This window comes from Amblyomma mixtum, chromosome 7 (genome assembly GCF_055824585.1).
Source record: "Amblyomma mixtum isolate Tamu chromosome 7, ASM5582458v1, whole genome shotgun sequence".
Taxonomy (NCBI): domain Eukaryota; kingdom Metazoa; phylum Arthropoda; class Arachnida; order Ixodida; family Ixodidae; genus Amblyomma; species Amblyomma mixtum.
In genome coordinates this window covers 68,094,990-68,110,924 of record NC_143018.1, presented here as the reverse complement: position 1 = coordinate 68,110,924, position 15,935 = coordinate 68,094,990, and positions in this window count along the sequence as shown.

The following is a 15,935-nucleotide window of genomic DNA, read 5'->3' as shown; positions in this document are numbered from 1 at the left end:
CATATTGCGTGGCACTCAGTACCATGAAAGTGGGTTTCAACCGTTTTTGCCGGTTGAACTCAACACCGTTTAAACTGAACATTGCTCAACTTATCTCTTTTTCTCCCTTTAGTCCCTCTCCTGGGGGGGCGAAGAGCTAGAGCATTCATCTCGAGTGCAAGAGGTGCGCGGTCGAATCGTTTTCCATCAGACTAAAAGAAGAAAAAAAGAATCCTAGCATTCATGGAACTGAATAACGAGGCATGGGTCGGCCTGGACACGGCGTCAAGAGCCGACAATGCACTCTTCCTCGTTGCAGTATTCGGCTGACCTGGTGTAGTACTTTGCCGAGAACTTTGAAGAACAGGGTAATTTGAGTGGCTTAGGAGACTTGTTTATTTTGAATTTCGTTAGAACAGAATGATGATAATGATGAAGACCATCTCGCTGGCTGTGTATAGTGTACTGACCACTCGGGCAATGCTTGAGACGGCATTGGCTGTCGTGCACCGGTTTTCAGCGCTTGGTTTGTAAACTGCGTTTCACTTCGATTTTCGTATCCACTGGATTGACGCAAAGCTTGGTTCTTTCCTGTTGAAATCGAGATTAGTGAAAATCGTGTATAGTGCTCTTCTGCGACAACTTGGCTTCGAATTCGAATTTATGCATTACCTTCTTGAGTACTACTTGAATTCAAATTTTCAGTACAAAAGGAGTATAGATTGGAATGAAAAGAAAAAAAGGTAGAACTCATGAAAGCGTTGTTCTTTAAAAGGTTCCGTGATGGCAGCACACTTTTTCTACCCGCAATGAAATTATTTTCTGTGCTACAAACACACTCTTCATGCTCAGAAACATTACTTCGCTGTACCGCTTAATAAAACTGTTCCGAACAACCTATGAACCATAATAATGCGGCCATTTTTTTTTTCCAGACCGTTATAATAAAATGGACACTGCGCCATCGCCAAAATCTCGAACGGGGAAAACGCTGCTCGTAACGATGTCATTATCGGCCAATGTTACCTTCAACGAAAGCAGGCTACTTTTTTTTCTCATTTAATGATAAACTGCCTCGAGAAAACTTTACTATGATACATGCCTTCTCCTTCGCTCCTCTTCTGTGCCCTGGGGCGTCGTGCCCTTCCATACGGTATTTTTTAGTAAGAACATATAGCAAATACCTCTCCTCTGCCGACAGTTTGTTACTTATGGCCGCTACGTTTACAGCTAATCGTCGCCGCCTGCGAAATTACAGAAACCATGAAATGCGAGCAAAGTGACTGTCGGCAGAAAAGCCTTTAGTGGATGCCTTGTTCATTACAAACTTCTGTACGCGGCGGCGACTGATATTACAGTGTCGTTTTGTTAACTCCCAAAATGTTCTATCACAGAAGAATATCCGCAGGCAGTGCGTTTCTAATGTACGAAAAAAGGCAGGAATCCAAAAAACACGAAAAACTGTAACTAAGCTATAAAAGCTAAAAAACGTGTTAGCTCAGTTATACAAAAGCCAAGGGACTGTTGTTTACTTTCTTGCTGCAGGTAATAACCAAGCACGCATATTTTAAACTGTTGATACAACAAAAAGCGATCAGCGACGATTTGGGGTAGCAGTGAAAAGAAAGCAGATTACATGTGAGCAGAGAAAAGAACGCCGCGTTGAAGGAGGTACCGTCCGCAAGCTCTCCAGCTCTGAATGAGAGTTTCTATAGGCATACGTTGTTGACACACTTAGCAGAACGGGTCGAGTACGCGCTAAATCCGACACCAACAGCGCCATCTTCTCTAATTGAGATCGATAACATGTAAGAGTCTTGTCTCCACCCGTCAGCATTCTTTTCTTGCCACGGCATCTGCGCTTTCAGGAGAGCTATATTTTCCTCCACGCCTAACGAACCCCGTATGTCCAATCCGGCCGTCTCCAGAGAGAGCTTGTTTTGTGGATGCATTGCAACGGCCGTGCAGATTGTGGATATCTAATGATCTTTTATCCCCTTCTTTTTTTTCTGAGACCAGGAGTCTTGCATAAGGCTGTCGTTTGCGCGGTGAACCGCTGTACCTAGAGCGACAGCAGCAATTTTTTTTCAGTTCGTTTCTGCTGCTCTCCGGTTTCAGGCGACGGAGCGAAGCCCCGGACACTTCTCTTGATAAGAGCGGTTCCCAATTCGCCTTGTTGATCACTGCGATTTGATATACCACTTAATCTACTAACCACACTGGTTAGTGTCTTTTGGCCAATCACTCACTCAGAACTTTTCTTTTGGTGAATCGTGCTTCGCAGGACACCTCGCCTTCACGGTACAGTATTCGTTGCTCTGGCCGACACTGATGAGCATGGCACGCATTTCCAAATTGCTCCTTCCCATTTCTTTCCAACACAGTGTGAAAGTTTTTTTTTTCGTTATCGGCTCCTGTTTGCGACTTAAGGGCACTAAGATGTATAGACCAGTTCGGATTAATAACTGCAGTTGAGCCAGCTTATAAACACCGCAATTATAGCGAACGCTCGGTCATTAGGAACGAAGGCAGTGTGACCGTTAAAGTACGCATTAACCTAATGGCATTGTGTTTGAGATACAACGTGCAGCCGGGGCAGCACCACTCGGTTAAAGCGAACAAGGCGGGCCCGTACACTCGCCAATTCAGGCGAAAAACACGCTCTTTCTCTCCCGCCACCCAATCCTCCCCCTCCCCCCAAAAAAAGATATCAAAAGATTGTATCGAAACTAGATCATCGCCGTCTAAATTTGCGCTGACAGGCTGTAAGGTTGGTCTATGAGTACTTGCTTGGCGGTTGTGCAAAGCGTAAAACTTCAAGGAAAAGCGCGGTTTGGTTGAGAGAGGGGCAGCGTTGAAAGCGAAACTACTGCTGATGATGATGATGAATTTTATGACGCAAGGGCTTCTGCGGCCAAAGAGCGCTGTGGCACAAATCTGTTATTCGACTCAAGGTGGGGCCAAAGACCCCTTTCTCAAACATTGCACCCTAAAGAAGCCGAGCACCAGACAAGAGTAACCTTATACCGAGTGTATAACCAGTGGGTACCCGGAGGCACTGGGGATCGAACCTCGCACCTACCGCATGTGAGGAGGATGCTCAAACGACTAGGTGACCTCTGCGGTGAAACTATCGCTAACAGTCAGTGATCAAGCAACGGTAGCCACTTGAGAAGCTTAGATGTCAGTTGCGTGTCACGCCTTGTTGGACCACATGGTCATGTGCCATGCATCGCCTGCCCAAAGGACTGAAAACCTTCTGCTCGCAGACACTGCAGATGATACGCTCTCCGCAAATGTGCGCTGTGCTATCTTCGTCCCTGCATCCTAACAGCTTGACTAATATAAGAGGCTGAAAATTTGCTTCCTTGCCAGAGTTCTTGGCTGCAATCCCTCGAAGTATGACGGCGGACTGTATATCAAGTTGCACTTGGACTGCGAAAGTATTCTAGCCGCCGCAACGAAGACAGCCATTCTTAATGCTTTGCATAAGGTGCAAAAAACTTAATGCCACTGAATGCGACGTGCAAGACTCAGTCACTGCGTCTTTAAAGCTTTTGAGGTGTCCTATAGGAAGTGCGGCATTCAAGGTATGCCTATAGCAATCGACCGGCCAGATGTCAGTGTCCTGAGTCGGACATCTTTGATTGCCGCAGTTGGAATGATTATGGCGGCATGAGTGTAATCGGATGCGGACAACCGCAGGAGTTTCTTCTGCAGATTGTGTTTATGGGCCACAAAGGACTGAGGCAACTGTCGAATACCACGCGCCGTTGGTGGTAATCTGGATGGACCTGATTTCGCTTGAGAACACAATGTTGGCACGGATGATGACCCGACGTCGGAGAGACATACACCGATTGTGCATGAAATGTAAGCAGTCTGTAACTAACAGGAATATTATAAAGACCATTACGGAACCAGCTTGCCCCTGGTCGCATCAATAATTTAATGCTATTAGTTAAATCACGATTGTGAAGCAGCTTGTTGCAGCAGGCTTGCGGCGAGGCGCACATGACCGCGCAGGAGAACTAGGAAACTGTCTTGATAAAGCCTGATCGGAAGATGCAGACGCGCATAACGCACTTCTTAAAGAAATAAATGCCACTTTTGTCGGCCTTATCATTTGTGGCCGTAATAAAGGAGGTCCACTTAATACGAATGTTCGTACATGATGTTTAAGTTTTTAGACATGAATTTTATTTTTAATGTTTTTAATCCGCAAACAACTTCCAGATGCAGTTGCAAATGGTGTTACGCTGGTTTCTACCAACCGGTCATGTTCATCTAGATAATGACACTTTTCGAAGTGGAAGTCAGATTGTCGCATTTTCAATGCTGAAAAATCGATGGCACAGGTGGCATCTTTGCTACTAGAAACAGATGTAGAGTAGAAGTACCGCACAGACAAAGTAGTAATTTTAAGGCACACACGAATAGACGTGCCTTCAATGGCATGTTGTTTACCGGTTAGTACGATGAGTAGTGCGTACGGTAGAGCAGTTAAAACTATGAACGCTGCAATGAAGATCCTTTGGATTTGAAATCTGGGTCATAATGCGAAGATTGCTATGACGGTGAAAAACGACGCTCAAAACTTTGGTAGATGAATCAAAATGCTTTATTTTGAATGGCACGAAGGCTACAGATTCCATGGAATTCATTCACTAGACTACGGATGCATATTGAGTTAGAGCCGCACTAAGAACTTTTAAGTGATAAGTCTCCATTGCTTTGATGATTGGTTTATTGGGGTTTAACGTCCCAAAGCGACTGAGGCTATGAGAGACGCCGTAGCGAAGGGTTCCGGAAATTTCGACCACCTGGTGTTCTTTAACGTGCACTGGCATCGCACAGCACACGGGCCTCTAGAATTTCGCCTTCAAGAAATTCAGCCGCCGCGGCCGGGATCGAACCCGCGTCTTTCGGGTCAGCAGCCGAGCGCCGTAACCACTGAGCCACCGCGACGGGGCATTGCTTTGATGAGTTGTTACCATGCGGAGTAAATAGCCGAGTTGTGACAATCTATACGAGATGAGATCGACATGCTTGTGCCATTTTAGATTAGTTACGACACTTTGTTAAGATAGCAAAGCTGGTCTACGTGCTGCCTTGACCAATAATACTCTGTGCGCCTTGGAAATACAACGTTTTGCTCCTTGAAGTCACAAAACAGTTTTTGTAATATTATGTTACATTTTTCAGTTGTCGCTACACTCATGGAACCTAAAAAATCACGTTATTCATAATCATTTGTTCCTAGACGTTAGTGATGATAGAGCAGAGAAAAATATCATGCGCTTCTAAGAGGAGTTCAACAGATGTATTCTGAACAGAATTCTTGATGTAATTAATATAGAAAATAGAAAGAAGTGGGTAAAATACAGAGCTGTCAGGCTCAGCTGATAAAATTTCAGGTAAAAATGAGTAGCAGCTGTTAAAATTTACGACTTGCGATTACAAACTCAAGTAATGGGTCATCCATCTCACCAGTTCAGTGTTCAAAATGACAAGTTCAAGGAAAGCTCAATTGTGATGGCACCGTGTGGTCGAACGCTATTGCTTTGTTCATGAAGGTGGGGCCCACTTGTCTACGGCCACTGATTCTGAGGGTATCTCATCAACGAATTCCAGGAGCGGCATTTCCGCGGAGAAGAGAGATTTTCGGGTAAGGATTCTTCTCAAGGTGGGGTTGAAGATGCAGTTCCCAAGAATTTCACCCCATAGAAGCCGAGCACCAGGGCGAGGGAAAGTGGAACGCTTGTACCCATTGTATCACCGGTGGGTCCCCGGCGGCGCCGAGAATCGAACCCTGCACCTACCACATGCGAGGCGGGTGCTCAAACCACTGGGTGGCCGCTAAAAGTCATTTACGATATTATTGACATGTAAGAATTCGATGGTGTGTTTGAGAATAACATTATTAAGCCCCAGTCGAAGAACACAACAGATTTTCTTGTAGTATTTTGAACCTGACAAAAGAATATTTTGCTGTATAATGCAGACTACCGTCGTCCGAGAGCGTGTGTCCGGTGGCCACAACAGAAAAGTTCGCTATACCGTCGACATGACGTTAAAGTTTTTTCCTACTTTATAACAGGCTCGATCGTATGAGGAAATTTTAAAGATTTGCAATTACAGATTATTTTACAGAATACAGATTACAGATTTTACAGATTACAAATTTTACAGAAATTTTACAGGGTTTCCGTCGAACCCTAGATTTCAGATAGTATTTTTAATAAAATAGGCCGGTACTTTTAGATAAATCACCCATTTACCGGATTTGAATATGAGTACAGTAACGGCACTTCGGAACGAAAATACGTTAGCAGAAAGATAGCGGGCCTTTTCTTGCCAGTCTTTTTTTGCTCTGTCGCAATGACAACACGCTGCATATTCGTATCGCGGCTCCAGTTTAGACGCCTGTATTTACGAAAGAAATGGGAGTACCTCTTTAGGTATTTGTTAAGGCGGTTCATGCTAGGCGCAATCATTGCGTTATTTTGTAAAGAACGGTTTGCCAACAGGCGCTATTAAGTGGTACTTCCTGCATCGTTTTTTGCAGGAACTCCTTGCACGAGTTCTTGTGCGCGCCAGGAAAATTATACACAAAAAAACAAACGCCTCCATCTTAGTCAACAGGCCATTAGCAGTGGAGGCCTTTGCACTGAGATAACTCCCGACTGATTACGGTTGACCAACTGGTGAGCAAGCTATGCAATGTTTGTTTCATTCTGGGCACACGGTTTGGACTTAGCTTGGTTGCGACACCCCTAGTGAGAATAAAAAAAGAAGCATTTAAGGAATCATCCAGGCCAGACACATCATTAGAAAGCCACAAAAAAGAGCTCCAAAAGCTCACATCGCTTATGGCTTTGCCAAAAGTACGCCGGGAAGTTTTCACTGACCTGCCATACCGATTTCAGCAAGACAGTTTCCCGAACATCCATTAAGTTTCGTGGCCAGCCGGCCTAATGGTGAAAACCGACTTTGCTGAGCCTTTACTAGAAGCACCGTGCACGCCGCGTCATATGATGTATCGGTTGTCGGGACTGAAACGTGAGATGTGACTTGTGGACAAATTTCTGTGCGCTGTATCACAGTTTTAAAGCGAAAGCTTTACTACTTGCACTTTCAAGCCTTTGCCGTGACGCGGCGGTGCCACCATTGACCTTTCGCATGGCATCTGTGTGACGTCACGCCGCAGAGCTGGGCGACCATTTCGCGCCGTCTGCGAGTAGTGGCGGCGCCACCACCGGCGGCCTTAGATTAGATTGGATTAGATTGCATTACATTAGATTAGATTAGAATAGATTGGATTAGATTAGATTGAATTGGATTAGAATAGATTGGATTGGATTGGATTGGATTGAATTGAATTGAATTAGATTAGATTAGATTAGATTAGATTAGATTAGATTAGATTAGATTGTATAACCGATGCATCACCACAAGTCTAACCACAAGCACCACCACCAGCTACACTACCAGCTGAACCATGGCGTAGGTACGGATATTGCTTTCGCAATTACCGGGCTTAACCAAGCTAAGCCACAGCGAATTTTTTTCTTTTTAATCTTCATCACATTGGCCTTCATACTGTCATTGCCTATCAGTGGCAAGAGGGTGTGCCCAAAGGTATATGCTTCGTGGCACAGATCCATACCCAATGAAACGATTTTCCATTAACACCCCTGACTACTTCAAATGCTCCCAACCTTCCACTTAAAAGTGACACTTTTAGTAAAACGGCAGCATTCTATCATCCAAGCGCCTTAATTACCTCAGAGCAGTTCTTTTTTTTCTGTAACGCAGGGCACTCCGGTCTATGTGGCTACATCCATAACTTAGAACTAGAAGATAGCGGCAAAAACGTTAAACATTACCTGACTTAACTAATTTTCCCAGCTCATTTCTGGATAGCATAGACGGATAGCTTCAACAGCTAGATGCTTCCGAGCGTAAACACGGAAGTCCGGTTGTTAGCGGCGTTTTTTTTTCTGCTCAGCTGAACAGTCCATGTTCACCGAAGCACTGTGAATGTAAAGCATAATGATAGTCGATGATAGTCTCCGCTTTCAGCGCGGCAGTGATCGTTAATGTAGTCATGTTGCGGAGCGCTTGTGAGAAAATGAAGGCAGAGGATTAAAGCGCTATAGCATGTCCGCTGACACGATGAACCGCCAGCGGCCCTGATCAAATGCGCCTTTAATATACTCGTGCGCCAATTAATGAATTGCTCTTTGTGCACTGTCAAGAAACTTCTGCTTTCACTGAGCTCCTGCTGTTTTGGTAAGGGCGAGAACAAAAAGCTAGAATAGCCTGTTACGACCATTAGTATTCGGATAAATTTTGCAGATGAAATCGTAGCATCATTATCTATTCTCCGTAACTTAAGTACACTGAGCCGGACTAGAGCTGTAAGATGTGAATGACTTCTTTGATATGATTTTGGTGGTGCAAGTGAAGGCTAATTAATATTCCTCTCTGTCTTTTTGCCTCAAAAGATGTTTGTTAATTTTGTACATACAATTATATTTTTCAGAAGAAAAGCCATGAATACGACACTGCGTTGGAGTAAAGTAATTGTTATGAGCACGTAAGGAAAAACCATGAGCAGAAGACAAAGACATGGACTAAGTAAGAGGTTTAAACAGCGTTTCTCCACCTCTGTAACGACGTCCCTCTACGTCTGGTATGTCTGCGCCCGAATTGTTATGCACCAAAAAGCCTAACAACATTTTTTTTTGCTTCTATGAGCAGCACGTAGAGGCTTCCACAACAGGAGAAGTTTTGGGAAATGCACTCGCAGAAAACTTCCTCCAGTGCGCCCAGGACCAGCCCATTCGCTCGTTAAATGCGTCATTTTAGCTCAGAACAGAAACCAAATGCGCCTATGATTCTTCTTATTTACAAGGTTACCGTCGCTATTCTACTATTCGCTGCTTCTTTCGTCACCACGGGTTTCATCTCTTTTGAAGCGTGTCCATCGCTCGCTTTGTGCAGTTCAGATTCACATCGAAAACCAACGGTGAATGTTTTTGAGAAAAGCAGGCACGTAATAGCAAAAAAAACAAGCCTACTAGCGGGATTCCCTACAGATGTATTGATTATACCTTTGAAATATTACGACATATGAAAAATTGCTTCATAAACACTTCCCTTTGAAAAATACGCTTCTGTGGAATTTTTTGCTACCTTGGGTTAATAGTATTATTTCAGGAAGTTCGTCGCCAAAATGCTTTCTTCGCCCATTTTCTTGGGTGTTATGTTGCACACGTACTACGCAATAATTTAATTTTGGTTTTGAAAACAACTGATACCAGCGTCGTGCTCCGCGAATAAACAAAATTGGAGGGGACACTTCCGCTCCGCCATAAGGCGATGACGCGATATTTTAAATGAATGAATGAATGAATGAATGAATGAATGAATGAATGAATGAATGAATGAATGAATGAATGAATGAATGAATGAATGAATGAATGAATGAATGAATGAATGAATGAATGAATGCTTATTTTTGCAGAAATGCACAGAAAGTCTGTCGAGGAGGCTGACAAAAAGGCAACGAATGCCCAAGTGTCAGTCCCCTTTCTGAATACACAAAACACTCAAGCAACACGGGGTAAGCAAACTACATAAAGTATATACATTCACTTAAAATGGAAGGTGCATGCCATAAATAACAGAAACAATAAAAGCATGTTGCCCTTTCAATGTAAACAATCATATGTGAATCTATAGCAAGTACAAATTTACTTATTTTGTAAGTTTCCTACAGGTGACGGTTCGTTTACCATAGTGACAAGGGTAGGATGCTGATTTAGAAAATCAGGAATTAGGAAAGATTGCTTTTGCATACCGTAGTTTATCCGTATCTTTCCCGTTTAATTTCCTGTCTAATTGCCCGTTTAATGGTTCAATTTCAATTCATGCGAATTGGTCCTTCTCGACTTTATATTTATTGATACATGAGAGTCCTGATGCCACTCCCGCCACAGCGGTGCAACGATTAAGCTTTGCGATGGCAGGCGCTGCCACTGGTGGGGCATGTACAACACAGGTTGCTCTTTCCGAGCAACCTCTTGCGACCCATCATCAATTTACCTGGTTTCGATTGCAAGACCAGCTTTCTTGCAATGGTTTCGGCAGGTTATCATGACGCCACAAGGTCACCTGACGTAAGTGGCCTATCTAGATTGCGTTTCTTTCACCACGTCGACGATGACACCGACGCTGGAGTTTCTGCTCAACAGAGCCTTAACACTATCGACTAAAAAACTGGAGGAGATACCAAAAGTCCATATTAAGAGTATGGCGATAACTTTAAATAATGCCTTCGGCGACATGGCGTACTCTTTGCCTATATTGGCGTACTCTTTGCCTATAACTTCGCCTACGTTCTGCCCAGATACCTATTATGCAGAATCTGTAAATCTCTACTTTATTTTTACACATCTCGGGTAGTCCTCATGCCACTCCTGGCGCAGTGGTGCTGCGGATAAGAGATGCACTTATGCCTCATGGCACACTTCTCGTCTAAAAAAATCTGCCTCTCCCGTAATCGAGAGTAGAGTAAGCATGAAATGCTTGCGGGCATAACACATTGGTTGCAGATGGTACTAGTCAAAATCTTGAAATGGGTCTAGTGTTCACCACACCACACCGCACTCTTCTTATTGCGTCGAAGCGATCGCCTGCAGTAGTGCGGGCTTAGGTAGGCAGCCGCGAACCGTGGCGGCCTGGTCGCTTTCGGGAGCGGCCGCATAATCATGGTGTTGTCGGCAGCGGCGAGCAGTCTTCTGCTACGTCGTATCACTCGCAAAGCGATCGCTTTCCGCAAGACGCTTCCTCCCTCCCCTTCATCAGGCTCCATTGCTCGGCTTAAACAGCTGTGACGGTGGCGGCATTGAAATGCAGGACGATGCAGAAGCGTACGCGGACACGACGAGACGCAGGCCTGACAAGAATAAACGGGGGAGGGGGGGCCCCGCTGCCATGGAAGGTTGTCGCTGCTTCGAATACAGCCACCGTTCGGGCTTCAGACACCCAGAGCCACCTCTTGCGATCGATCGATAATTTAGCTATCATCTGCCACGGTCGGCATGTTGTGAGGGTATCACAAATACAGGTGACCTCTCTGGGTAGGTAGGCAACACGTTTTTTCGCACACGCTACCAACGCCAGATTTTATGTAGGATGAGATTCTTAACGTTCTCGTGATAAAATCCACCAGATATATGGAAATTCTAGAATATTTGTGCTTTTTCTCTTCAATGGCAGCGAACGAATCGTTGAAATATTAGTCGTACGCGCACAATTATAGATTGTCTACCTTGTGCACTCCACTTCCTTCGGAAAGGTATGCAGTGGTCATACATGCATAGAGCAAAAGAAATGCTTCCTTATAAGGCCTGTTTTTTAATAACCGCCTTTTCAGTATGTGCACTATATATTATACAGTTCTGGCACGTTTCATTCATCATGTCTAACGCCAAAGTTCTGCTTTATGGCATTATAACGCAGTTAATTACTACAAGTATTTAGCCACGTAATTCAATAAGTACTTTGGAAGATAAAATCTGCTTCCACCGGCTAGCTTAATTGAATGCGACGCACCATTGAAGAGAAATTCAGCCAGGCAAATAGCCGGTTACTGTGCATGCGGCTCCTAATGGGTACTGCAAGCAAATGAACCAATTATATTCATATTCCATTTCGGTTGTGAAAGACACGGTACGAATCCCGTTCAAAATATAGCAACATTCTCAAGCTTTCAATTTTCATTTCATTAGCATCTGCTACAAATGATGAGTTCGGAATCATTCTGGGACGCATGGCAAAACCCAGTCCACATAGTCATTGATATTACCTTGCCTGCTTGCAAAGATAAAAAGGAGGGCTCACGTGAGGTCTCATCCCAAGCATGAAATGGAGCTGTAGCGCCCGCCGACGCCGCAATGCGGGGACGCTCTGTTCGGCGTTTTCAGCTTATGCCTTGGTGCCAGCTACGCAATGCAGCCGAAGATGAAAATAGAGTGGTGCGTGCCCGAGACCCAAGCCGAGCACGGGCAGTTCGGTCCTAGAAGCACGCTATGTTGAACCTCTAGATTCCAGGCTTCGCAGCAACAGGGCGATTTCCCGACAGTGCATTCGTCTCCATTTAACTACTATTATCCGAACCGACATTCTGTGGAAAAACTTGAAAGCTTCTCGAAGTAAGGCTTGGTTTGATTTATGGGGTTTTACGTCCCAAAGCGACCCAGACTATGAGAGACGCTGTAGTGAAGGACTCCAGAAATTTTGACCCACTGGGGTTCTTTAACTTGCACTTACATTGCACAGTACACGGGCCTCTAGCACTTCGCCTCATCGAAATACCACCGCCGCGGCAGGGATCGAACCAGCGTCTTTCGGTTCAGGAGCCAAGCGCCATAACTACTGAGCCACCGCCGCGGAACACATCTTATATAATCAAGGTAAAAGACAAGAAAAACCATACTATCCGAATCTGATCTAAACGAAAAGAAAGCTCACAGGATGGTTACCAGTTTGTAACGCAAGATTCCGCGACAGCTGTTGAGGTATTTTTATTTTACGGTATTTTGAAGTAAAGATTATGGCAGCGACATGAATATACGTATAGTTATAGAGCACAAGGTCCCCTGCACACACCCGTGCTTCGAATAGAGCTCTTCTGCAGTCCGCTGTACCAAACGCGAGAAGCCTACACCGCTGGGCTTCTCTTCTGGCGGTGCATTAGGCAGCAGCTGCTACATTCCACTCCTCTCGCCATACTCCTCTTTCTTGCTTGGACGCTAACCACCATCCAGTTACACATTCCTAAGCTTCGCTTCTTCTATACTCTTCTCCTTCTAAAGTGAGCACCCTCGGCGTGATTCATGTGGCAGCATCAATCCGGTGAGGACTCTCACGCTCTTGCCATACGCTCCTCCTTTCACAGTGAATGCTGGAGGGTGCTTCCTATGAGACCCACCCTCCTTTTGTGCACCCCTTGCATTCGATATACACTCTTTTCAAGCCGGTAACCTCCCTCCAGTAACGCATTTAGGCTTACACGTTGTCTTCATGCACTCTTCTATCTAAAGTAACCGCCCGCAGAATGGTTGTCGTGGCAAGTACTTTCCAGTTACATCGACTACTACTACCACTACTGCAACGATGCGAAATCCAGGGAGCGGGCCTTTACAGCTCTCACTGTAAAAGTAAAACTTCAGTGCAATGAAGAAAATAATCATGCCGACATGAGCAATAAGCCGGTTGAAAGCGTGTCAAGAACATGTTTTATTGCACAAAAGCGAGGAAATGTTCAAAGGGAAAAAGGACTTGCGCGTAATTTTTGCGATATTGATGTCTTATCTACTGTGCTGCACACCATTACAATAGTGTGTGAATGCACTAATGAAAATTAGGATGTTTTGTTACTTTAGACTAACTGTCGTTTAAACAAGCTCGTTTGGGTTTTCCTTGATTTTCAGGAAGCAGGAATTTCTTCCAGGATCTCCGTGACCTTTCTGTGTGACAGAATAAAAACAAAACAATGGTCTTCTCGCTGTCTTTAACATGATATTGTCTGCTACAAGTCCTTCTCTTTCGCAGCAGAGAATTTGCGCACGACCCCAGTTCCAGACCACTCATACGCGTGGCTTCCTCCTCTTTTTTTTTTTTGCAGTCGAAAACCTCCGTCTCAGAAGTTAGATGCCGTCAACATTCCGGCTGTCCCAACTAGCAATTACCTCCCTAATGGAAAGGAATGATGTTCTGGGAGCTTGAGGCGAAAGCCAGCCATAATTACGGGTTGCCTGGCGATACTAATGTTCCTGTCAATGGTTCACAGACATATACGAAGTCTTTTACCTTATTGAGCACGTGCCCCTAATGGAAAACGGAGGCTTCTGCAGACCTTACGGGGCCAACGCTGTTGAGAGCAGTCACGGCCCACTAATGCAAGCCAATGGATTATTGTCACGAAAGAAGCAGCATTAAAGAAAACCCAAAGGAAGCCCCTACGTGATGAAAGATTGCACTCGTAGCTAACAGCGCTGAACGAAAGCTGCAACCCGTAATCCTGAAGCATTTATTTTTAGCCTCGACCCGGCGTTCTCGACACGCAGTACGGCCCATTACATTATTCGTAAACCCTCAATACTCCTCCACCATCACGGCCTGTGCTATTGAAACAATGTATACTGGTACTTTCAATTTGCTCGTTCGTAATGCTGGGCCATCCATTAGTTATAAATCTAATTGCAGTCGACTTCTCACGTATCGATAATTTGAGGGACGTGACTTGTGTCAAGGTTTGGCCATATGTGCAAGGTGCAAACCACTTTCACGGATTAGCATGACTTGTAACCGGCATGTTGGGCAAGGCCTAAAAACTTAGTTCTTAGCCTTTCGATGCATACTGAGATGCAGCTAATCTCCTCTTGTTGGATAAAAAAGCACCAGACTTTCAAAAATAATTGTTGTTTATTGTTTGCACACCATCGTCATAATCTCTTTCTTTTTTGTGGTTGTTTCATTACCGCTGCGGTATTCTAAGGACGTGAAACTAGCTCAGCTATCCCCTCTATTAACTTTCACAGGCAGCACTTAGGCAACGGTAGCACCATTGCCAAGTTTCATTGCATTCTCCCATAAATGCTGTGCACCCTTCGCTTTCGCAGCTGCGTTCGCGCACTGGCACGATCGTTCCAAGCTAATGTAGTAGTATAGCATTCGTATGTATACCTTTACAAAGCAAACCTGCACCAAGGCACTGTCGCGCGCAAATCGCTGGAAGTCTTGCTTGCCCTAGCGTCACTCTATAAAGAAGGCAGGCTGAGATCTCGGGCGCGTCTCGAGCGTAGTTTATCTATCGTTCCTTCAAGGTTAGTCGAAACTACTAATTGATACCCCCCCCCCCCCTCCCCCCTTGTCGTTGCGTGGCCATGTGCATGCAAGTCTCTTTCTTGCCTGAACAAAGAAACGTAAAAAAGGTCAAAGTGACAAGCAACAAATTTTATTTAAGGCAAGCAGTAAATTAATAAAGCCTGACGCTTTAAGACTGAAAATATTTCGACCTTAGGAGCAAGATTATTTTTAATTGGTGTAACAGCTTAAGTTAACACTGCATGAATAATGCATTTGACTCCGCCATTGGTATAGTATAATTATCTGCATAGTTAATATTGTGAGCTGTTCAGTTTCCTAAGCGTTTCTTTACTTGTACACTTCATATTTGGCCTTTGTAAACTCTCGTAAAGAACTCTCCGAAACTCATTTTTAGCAGCAACTAAAAACATGCACGAAAAGGAGCACAGGAAACACGCACGATAAAAAATTTAGACACCCACTATTCGACTATGTTTGGGAAATATAATTCCATTTCTTCGGTTAAAGAAGGGAGCAACCGCTATGTCCCATTGTTGTGTTATTGCAAAATAAACAGGGCATTTTTAAATAACTAGCAATGTACAGTTGTAGTGAAAAGTGAGACAAATCGAATCAAAGGTATTGAAATTTTCAAGCCCGGACGTTTCGGAGCTGTCTTGGCTCCTTCTTCAGAGGTGACAGGGGGCAGATGGCTTGTGACTTGAGTAGACGATGCGGAAGAAAGGAGTTCGGTGTTGTGAAGGATGCGAAGAGTGGTGTGGGAGGGCGTGCAATGGGGTTTACGCCATGACCCACAAGAGTTTGGTTCGAGATCTGCTGTTTACAGTCGCTTATATAACGCAACCAGGCAGACAATTGTCAAAATATTTTTGAAGATTTTTAATGTACAGTGATGCATCTTGCATGAATCGATGAAAGGAGAGATTCATTTCAGGGAACCGGGGAGTAAATAATTTTTTAATGCAACACCATTGTTATTGATGCCATTGAGTACATATTGCAATTTCCGCCTCTTCCGAAACGGTCGAAGAAGATCGATAGCTATTACATAC